A 9,948-nucleotide genomic window follows, 5' to 3' on the forward strand; every position below is an offset into this window, starting at 1 on the left:
ATTTTCTTAACCATTTGTCTTCTACTTTCTTTTTGTCAATTTTTTTTTTTGTTTTTCAGATTGAAAAAGCATAATAGTATTATATTGAGGCAATATAACGAAGACAGTATTACATCAAAAGCTTATTAACGCTGGAGGGTCTCAGAAACTAAAGAAAGACAGAACTGGATACTATATGCATCTTGGAAAAAAGCTCTAGAGCTAACACACAATATACCAAATACAGGACATTTTGTCAATTTAGCATCATGAACAACCAGATTCTTGCCCCTGATGCAGAGAAATCCTGTTTGTGAATGCAATAGCATATCCTTAATAACAAAATATTAGTCAATGTCAACTACACAAAGAAAACACGCAAACATAATCAAGGAAACACGAAGTCTTGCAAAAACAAATATGATAATTTCTTGGGTTCAAATAAAGACACCGAAACCTGCTGAATCGAATGCAAAAACTACACATCATGAGTATTAATAACCATTTCTTACATCTACTTAAAGGTAACACTAAATTCAATTGACACAAACAATCCAAACCTGTATATATAGGTCAACCACTTAACCAAACCCAAACCCCCAACCTCTATATGCATCAACCAGTGCAACTAAACCCAAATCCAACCTCTATATGCATAACATCAACCAGTGTAACTAGATCCAAACGCAAACCCAACCTACATAGATGGACGATTTATCCATCGCAGCAATAAGAAACTCCTTTGATTTCCTGGCAAGGAAAACAGCCGTCACATGCAGGCACCGCATGGCAGTTAGGAGGAAGTTTATCTGGAACTGGCACAACCTCCCCTTCGCAATTAGATGGTAGTTCGTCCGTGGCAGCTTCGACGCCCTTCCATTCAGAATTTGATTCTGCCATTCAATCATTGAATTCAGAAAAAAAGGATTAAGAATCTAAACAAGATCTAAAGCAAAGATACACAAATGAAATAACCAATCCTTGTAATTATTACCCGTCTTATTAATGGTGACGGCCACTGCATTCCTCAGAAGCAGCAACATAATGACGGCAAATTTAAGAGATCTCATAGCGAAATAAAGTTTGAATTCTTGTAGAATGCGATTAAACCCTTGCGGCTGCTGTTCCCTGCGTCTAAACACTGCTCTGTAAATACATATGAAATTACAATCCCACTGATGTATATATATATATATATATATGGTGGTCCAACCTAACACCGGTATCAAGTTCCGAGTCAACTTTTAATAAGCAGACGTAAATTTTCAGCGGACCATGTCACGTACCTTCTAGCACCTTCTAGAATCAAAAGGGATTATTTATTCTGGAACAATTGAAGAATAAACCGAAAGTGTTGTAAATGGTAGTGAACATAAAAAGGGAGGCGTGGGTTAAACACTGAGGCGCCACAGTTCCTTCAGCTTTACGTTGCCGGCCAAGAGACCTCCTTGTCTTTTTTGCCATTGGCAACCACCCACTCCTTTGCCTGTCGGCGCTTTACGTTGCCTGTCAAGACACGTCTCGTCTTTTTTCGCCATTTGCGGCAACCCACTCGGTTGCCTCTCGGAGAGTGAGAGTGAGGGCATTTATTAGCAGATACTAGCCGAGTCTAATTTGGAGAGTGGGTTAACATAATGTGTTTAGCAATGGAAATTTGATTAGTTGAGTTAGCTATTTAGATCAAAGTAATTGTAGGGCTTAAATAAATTTAACTTAATTTCAGTACATACAATTTCGAACAATATTATGATTTTCTGGCATTTAAAATATTTTTTGAATGTATAAATGGATTAATCTCTAAAGCACTCAAGTATACAAATTAACAACTTAAAGAATGTGATTTTTTATTGTTTAAAATGCATTAAAAACTTCTACAGTCTTAGAATTCTACATATTAAACAACTTAATTCAAGTTAAGCAAAGTTTTTTGGTAGAAATTACATAAATTAACCGATGCATTTCAAACCAACAAGCATGGTTCTTAAAATTTTTTACTTTAATTAAAATTAACTAAAAAAATGGATAAATTGTTGAAGCTTTGACCCGTGGGCTAGTGGGAATGGGAATGAGGTTTCCGAAGGACATTTTCGATAAAATTGAATTGTTGAAGCTTTGACCGGTGGGCCCGTGCGAATGAGGTTGCTCGTGGGAATGCGGTTTCCGAAACACATTTTCGATGAAATTGAATGGTTGAAGCTTTGACCGGTGGGCCCGAGGGAATCAGGTTTCCGAAGGACATTTTCGATGAAAAGATGCCAAAAGCCTCGGGCTACTTTTTGGCCGTCTTAGTAAAATTCGGCAGGTTTTCCGTCAAAAGCGGGAATATGAGGGAGGGTGGCGTTCATGCATCCATCCAATTCGTTTCAAATCATATCGCCATCTGTGGAATGAAATTGTTTAGTTAATTTATATTAAAATCAAAACATTATAGTAAATTTTATCATTTATCATGCCTATGCTCGTTTTTAATTTCAAAAACATGAATAAAATGATATATTCAAATTATTAAAAATGTAATTGTTTTTTAATTTGGAAAACATAAATAAAATTATATATTTTAATTATTAAAAACTTAATTATAACTCAATCCAACTTTAAACTATATAATATAATTATTAAAATTTTAATTGCACAATATGAGTGAATGGTTATGCTAGTTGCAAAGAAAACACATTTCTCCACACAATAAATTTCACATTATTATTGCAAACAATATCTTATCATTTATTATGTCTATGCTTGACATGAGAAATCGTTATATTCATAAGAGTGAATGATTCAAATTATTAAAAACTTAATAATTTGTTTTTTTAATTTCAAAAACATAAATAAAACTATATATTCAAATTATTAAAAAACATAATTGTAACTCAACCTAGCTTTAAACTATATATTCAAATTATTAAAAACTTAATTGCACAACATGAGTGACGAGAAAACACATTTCTTGGCACTATCCGATATCTCTAAGCGTGCGGAAAGCTTTCACTCCCTAGAGAGCTTTGTGTAGAAATCTTTCATTGTGTAGAGAAATGCCTATGCCTGACGTGATATATCTGTTCTTTATGATGTTTTTTTAATTTCGAAAATATAAATAAAACTATATATTCAAATTATTAAAAACGTAATTGTTTTTTTAATTTTGAAAAGAAAAATAAAACTATACAACAAAGCTACTTTATGCCCCTTTTAAAGTCAATGCACACTCTTAAGCCATTTGACTATTTAAATTGGTTATTTCAGCAAAAATCTCCACACAAAGCATTAATGATAAAAATATAAACGAAAGCGTAAACATTAGCTAATAGTTATTAATTAATTACCTGTTTGTAGTTAATTATGAGGCTGTAAACGATAGCAGCACAATAGTAATAGAAAAATGAATAGCGAAATGAACTATAACTATTAATAACTGTAATAATTAAACAACATCAATAATTTCAAGAGGAGTGTCCATCTGTATCTCTATTATCACGAGCTTACAATCCATTGCAATAAGATGTCACTATATTTTATTCAAAGTCAAGATTGTATCTTCCTTTATTTCACTCCTATCTATAAGCACCCTTCCTAAGAGAAACTTGAGATGCTAGTAGATGTCCACATTATACATATATTTCTTTTATCAACCGTTGGTGTGACTTGCATGAGGAACCCAATGTGCCACTTCTACAAAAACCTTTGTCACCATAAGATTTCATCATTCATTGGATGACTCCCTTTCCACTTGTGTGATCACTTCTTGAACTGGTTGGGAGGTCAGGTCTGTGTAGCTCATGGTTGAGCTTTCAACTCGAGTTTGGGCTTTGGTGCAACCTTTTTCTTAGTAGTATGCTCCTCCCGGATGCACTCTATCCCTTTTCCTGGCATGCAAAAAGACGAGGAGAGAATTGTGGAAGGAGTGAGAGACTTTGAGTATCTGGAGGGGCAGTGACTTAACTCCAAAAGTCAATGGATATCACACAAATCACGAGTGACCCCAATACCTATAACAAATATACTGGCAACATTTGGTACAAACAAAAAATTAGAAGTAATGACAAATAACTATAAAATCATTGCATATCTAGGCACTCTTAAACTACAGAGCTCTCAAGGTGGCTCTCTTGAAATAATGTGAATAACATTAGGATTTCTCTAGCTAAAGAGATGGATGAACACTTGCTAGAGCTATGTATATACGACCTTGAGAGTGAGAATGCAAAGAGGGAGGATTTTGACTGCAATATGGGTTAAGTAAATAGTTAGGTTATGTTGACTTTTTCTACCCATTCTTCGAGCCAACAATGATATGCGACATCTAAAAATAATATCGATATTATAGTTTAGTACGAAGAAGATGTGTAATTCATTTTGTGTTTAGCTAACATATAGCATTGATGTAGTTGCAACAACAACCCTCCTCAATTTCTCTCAATTCCTTTTGCTTTGAGGAAATTATGGAACCCACTTGTTCAAATCAATGCAAAGATCATCTTGCTAGACATATCCAACAATTGTGAACTATGATCAACCCTTGTAACTTGAGATAATGAAGAAAACTTATGAGCATAAGTTAGCTTTGTTGGTAAGCCTAGAAGCTCAAAGTGATCTTCATGCTCTAGCTCATTGAGGTAACTCTTAAAGATAGGTTTGTACTTGAGTTGAATTACAATTTTGGGTCCTTCTAAGTCTGTATTTTTCCTTGATCACCTCTATCACAATGTTATATTCTCACACTTAGCTTCAAAACATTATCCTTGATCATCTAAAGACTATAGCACCCTCTTAGCCTCCAAGCTATCATTATAGCACTCCTATAGCCCTCAAGCCAATGTCATTGCCTCATACAAGCCCTCTTTTATGTCTCCCTCTCAACCTTTTCACTTGTTGCATTTCCTTGAGTGCATCATCAACCCTCTAGAGGGTGTTATAACACTCTAGTAAGCTTTAAAGTAGTGCTATAGCCTCCTAAATCTTTATCATATTTTTTTATTATCATATTTAAGAATTTATGTTTTCAATTTTTTTCATTTTAATTAAAGGGATGGGAAGACACTCACAATGGTTTGAGATTTATAATATTGAATTGCATCAACATGCACTGAGTTTTTGAACAGTTTCTAGGTTACATATTCTAAGTAGGCCTAGTTTTTGGGCATATTGTGGGAGGCCAAAATTTGGCCTAGGAAGATCAGAGATGCGTGAAGTTTGAAGGGAAAAAGTTTGACTTGACTTGATTAGAAGATTGCTTGACTATGTTTAGCAATAACTTGTTGGTTTGTTTGACCTCATAGTTGACTAGCAACATTAGATGTCTCTCTTGTTGAACTAAATAATTCTCTAAGGAAAAGGTTGCTTGGTTTTTCCCCAAATGGGTTTTCCCGTGGTAAATCCTATGTTCTCATTGTGTATTATGATCTCTATTGTCCTTATGCTTGTATGGTTGAATTTCTATGTATAATTGCTTAATGATAAAATGGAATTGTTAAAAAAAGGTCTACATCAGTAAAAGTAATTATTAGTATTTCAGAAATTTGTGCTTGTATTTATTGCACTTGAAAAATCAACAATTGGCACTCGAAAGTGAAATAAAACAATCAAAACAAGAGAAAGTAAAGTGTGATGCAATTTGTGATACAAGTGACCTAATTCAGAAGATTGATAGTTCTTGTGATGCTTGTTATTTGGTTGATGATAATAATGATGATTTATCTTTTTCTTGCTATGAGTTTTAGAATGACAATCCTAGTGCTATTTCCAAAGAAAAATATCTTACGAAAGATGATGAATAAGTTGTTTTGAAAAGTATACAAAATGAATTGGCTCCAAACTCTTGAATAAAGAGGGTTTTAATGGGAAAGGTTTGGGAAAAAATGGTCAAGGTATCTAGAAGCCCATACAAATACATGTAAGGCCAAGAAATGAAGGACTTGGTCATAAAGGTCAAACAACTAATGTAACTATCAAGTTCAAGAAACCCATAACAATACATGTAAGGCCAAGAAATGAAGGACTTGGTCATGAAGGTCAACCAACTAATGTAACCATCAAGTTCAAAAAAAAGAAACAATGGAAACATGTGAATCTTCTACAAGTAGCAATACAACAAATCAAGACTATAACTTGTTGTCTACTCTTTAGAGATTATCAATTGTACATGTTCGTAGCGAGTCAAATCTATTTGATATTTGACTCCGGGTCTTGATATACAAACATAATTTAAAATTAGATCTTTAAATTAACATTATAATTTATTAATAAAAAATTATGGTTTATAAATAACTATAAGTATAAATAAATGATATAAAAAATATGATTAAAAAATACATACTTTGGTAGTTTAAAATAAAATATAATAGTAATAATATTTATGGATGTTTTTAGTGTGTGGTATGAGGATTGTGTCCAATGTTTAGAGTGGACACTCCACCCATTTTAAACATAAATAAAATTATATAAATACAACAAAAAAAACATTAAAAAACAGATAAAATTTTTAAATAAATAAAATAGAGAAAAAAATTAAAATTTAATTAATTAATTTAATTTTAAAAAATAATTAAAAATACCAATTAAAAACAACGATTTTATTTTTTAATAAAAATATAATTTTATGTAATTTTTATTTAGTCAGTAAAAATTCAAAGTGGATTGAAACACATTAACATTTTCCACCCCAACTATCTAGATAAGTATTTACTTTCCTCCTTTATATTAAAATGTCTAAGTTCACATAAATATGGGAAATAATGAAAATATATATTTAGACCATTTTAAAACTTCACGGTGATCATATTACTATAAGGATAATTTGTGATTGTTGGTAGAATATAATAAAATGCAAAGAACAATATAATTCTAAAGTATAATATAAAAGATAAAGTGTTATAACTTCAAAGAATATATAAAAGATGGGGAACTTTAGAATGAAACGTTTGCGCTATTTACCATTAGATTGGTTGTTTGTTATTTTTATTGTTTATTTTTATATTTGTGTTAATAATAATAATGCTTTTGTTTTTAATATTTAATATTAGGTTGGTTGTTTGTTATTTTCATTTATTATTTTTTATGTTAATAGTAATAATAGTTTTTTTGTGTTAATAGTAATAATAGTTTTTTTGTTGGCACAATATGTTGTAGGTACATTATATTTTTTTTTTAAAGTAAGTAAATAATTTAGAGTTAATTAGGTGAAAAATTTAAGTGATTAAGTTAGTGATTCACTATATTTACGAGTTGTTATTTTAGTTAAATAGTTATATAAATGTTATCCATGAGTGTCCTAATAAGGTAAAATTGAGTTTGTTATCTATTTTGGATCTCATATTTTTGGTATGAATGAAGTTAGTATCATCTTGATATTTAAAAAAATATGGTTTTATGGGTTAATTTGAGAGACAAAAGTGATATATGCATGTAGAAGTGTGTATGAAAATTTTCCATTATTATGTATATTAAGATATGTTTAATTATGTTTAAGTGTTTTAATAATGTTTTTAGATACCACCTCTCTCTTGGAATAATGACTATCTAATCTTCCTAGTCTTTTAATTTACCAACATGGGATGAATGCTAGTGGTTTGATAAATAACTTGTTACTTACAAGTTATTTCGAGACTATCCATTGTACACACTCTTAATAAGTGAAATCTAGTAATTAGCTCATAGTTTTTATTTGCAAACAAAATTTACAATTAAATCTATAGATCAACATTATGAGTTTCAAGTACAAGTTTATGGTTTTAAATGAAAATAATTATGGAATAAGATTATATCTACATTATGAGTTTCAAATAAAAATTTATAATTCTAAATAACCATAATTATAAAATATAGATACAAGATATAGAAACATTATTAAAGAGTAAAAAGTTTTAGTAATTCTTTAATTCTGAATACAAATAATGAGGAATAGAAATTCTATCATGATGAAGCTCTTAAGAGTCATATAGACTTGCATCTTTATCAAAGAAGAGGTAAAAATCGCTAAATGCGATAATAACAAGTACACCAAACCTAAAAAGCCTAACTCTGAAGTCTACTATGAAGAATATCTATCTCTGCAGGTCACTTGACTGTGCAGAATGATAGTATCATCACAACATACTACAATAATATATATTACGCTTTGCCTGACGGTGGGGCGTTGTGACATGGCCTTAAATTTCTAACAAGATCACCGGAAAGGGCATCGAGAAGGGCATGGTAATGGTTACAATGAAATGAAATTATCAAATTGCAATTGCAATTGCGTGAGAGTACTTTCGAAGAGAGCTATTTGCTATTTACTCTTATCGAATTTGTGTAGATATTTTTTAAAAATATTTTTTTAGCTTGATATTTTACTCAATAATGATGTAAAATAATTTTTGATGAACATATTTATTTTTTTTTAAATAAATTTTTTTATTTTTATTGGGTTATTTGTATTATTTTAATATAATTATCAATAATTATTAACTGGTTAATAGGACTTAATTTTTATAGAATATTTTAAAGTATTATGGATAGTAGTCGCAAATTAAAGGATGAAATTTTTTTTATTTTTTTATTAGGTAATATGAGTCTTAAGATGATTGTTCTGCTTAACACTTGGTTTGAGTAGTCGTGATCCAGGGGCATCTAAGCCATCAAAATCACCTAGGGATCGCACCCGACCTGAGACAAACCAACCCTTAGCATCGCTGAATTTTTGCCCACAAAGTTATGAATTGGTGACCTTTTCACCACATAGTACCTTAACAACACATAGTTATGAATTGGTGACCTTTTCACCACATAATACCTTAACATGACACCTTGTAACCTTCTATTCCATGCCCGATGGGATAAATGATTGAGATTTATCTCCCATGTAGTTAAGCCATTTTTCTCTTTTAATTAAATTGATTAATTAAAAAAATACCATATGGAAGTTCATGGTTAAGAATTTTGTTACATCCATATGCATGTATATTTTGGAATAAAACTAATCTTCATTAAATATTCTAGAATATTGTTAGTATTATTGATATATCAAAGGTTGAGATTTATTTTAAATGTATTTATGCCATTTTCCCCCTTTTTACCTTTGTAATTGAATTGATTAATTAAAAAAACGTGACATATCAATATGAGTTACAGTTTTTTAGGAATTTGGTATTAGCAAGCAATAGTATTGACCCAAGGTATTGTAATAAAGTCCATCTACAGGTTAAGCATTAAATTTCCATGATAAAAGAGGGGTGAATCCTCATGATTAAGAATATTGTTAAAATATTTTAGGTTTTTGTTTTTTTTTTAAATGTGTTTAACTCATATTAATTACTCATAGAAGATTCTGGATGGTAATGTGTATATGCTTAATATCTTGTCCAATGTTTCGGGTGGATCCTCCACCCATCATTAGGGACCACATAATATTGAATGCTAACATGCGAGCACTGGTTAGCCTTAAATAGAAAATAAATGAATTATCCCTTAGGTAAAATAATGAAATTATTGAAAAAAGTTCATTAAAAGTCAAATCAAAATGGGAATAAAGAAGAGATTTAATTAATAGTTTATCAATATTCTCCGCACTATTATCAATATATCTTATTGTTTATTATGTCTATGCTTGACATGAGAAATCATTATATTCAAATTATTAAAAACCTAATTGCAGAAAGAGTGAATGGTTGTGTGGGAGTGCCGAGAAAACACATTTCTCCGCACTATTACTGCAAATGATATCTAATAATTTATTATGCCTATGCTTGACGTGAAAAATCATTCTTTTATTATGTTTTTTAATTTCAAAAACATGGATACAACTATATATATATATATATATATATATATATATATATATATATATATATATAGATATATATATATATTTATTTTTAATTTCGAAAACATAAATAAAACTATATATTCAAATTATTAAAAAACATAATTGTAACTCAATCTAGCTTTAAACTATATATTAAAATTATTAAAAACTTAATTGCACAAAATGAA

General features: G+C 30.3%; 1 long non-coding RNA gene across 1 annotated transcript; it reads right to left on the minus strand.

Annotated features, from left to right (window-relative positions):
* Positions 1-421: 421 nt before the first annotated feature.
* Positions 422-1,124, minus strand: LOC149167714 (uncharacterized). Its single transcript, XR_016260574.1, has 2 exons — positions 974-1,124; positions 422-872 (listed from the first exon to the last, which is right to left on the minus strand). It is a non-coding gene; the product is annotated as an uncharacterized LOC149167714 (long non-coding RNA).
* Positions 1,125-9,948: the final 8,824 nt, after the last annotated feature.

Source organism: Pinus tabuliformis, chromosome 5_1 (genome assembly GCF_031772625.1).
Source record: "Pinus tabuliformis cultivar Carrire ecotype Pingquan chromosome 5_1, CPIR1, whole genome shotgun sequence".
NCBI classification, from domain to species: domain Eukaryota; kingdom Viridiplantae; phylum Streptophyta; class Pinopsida; order Pinales; family Pinaceae; genus Pinus; species Pinus tabuliformis.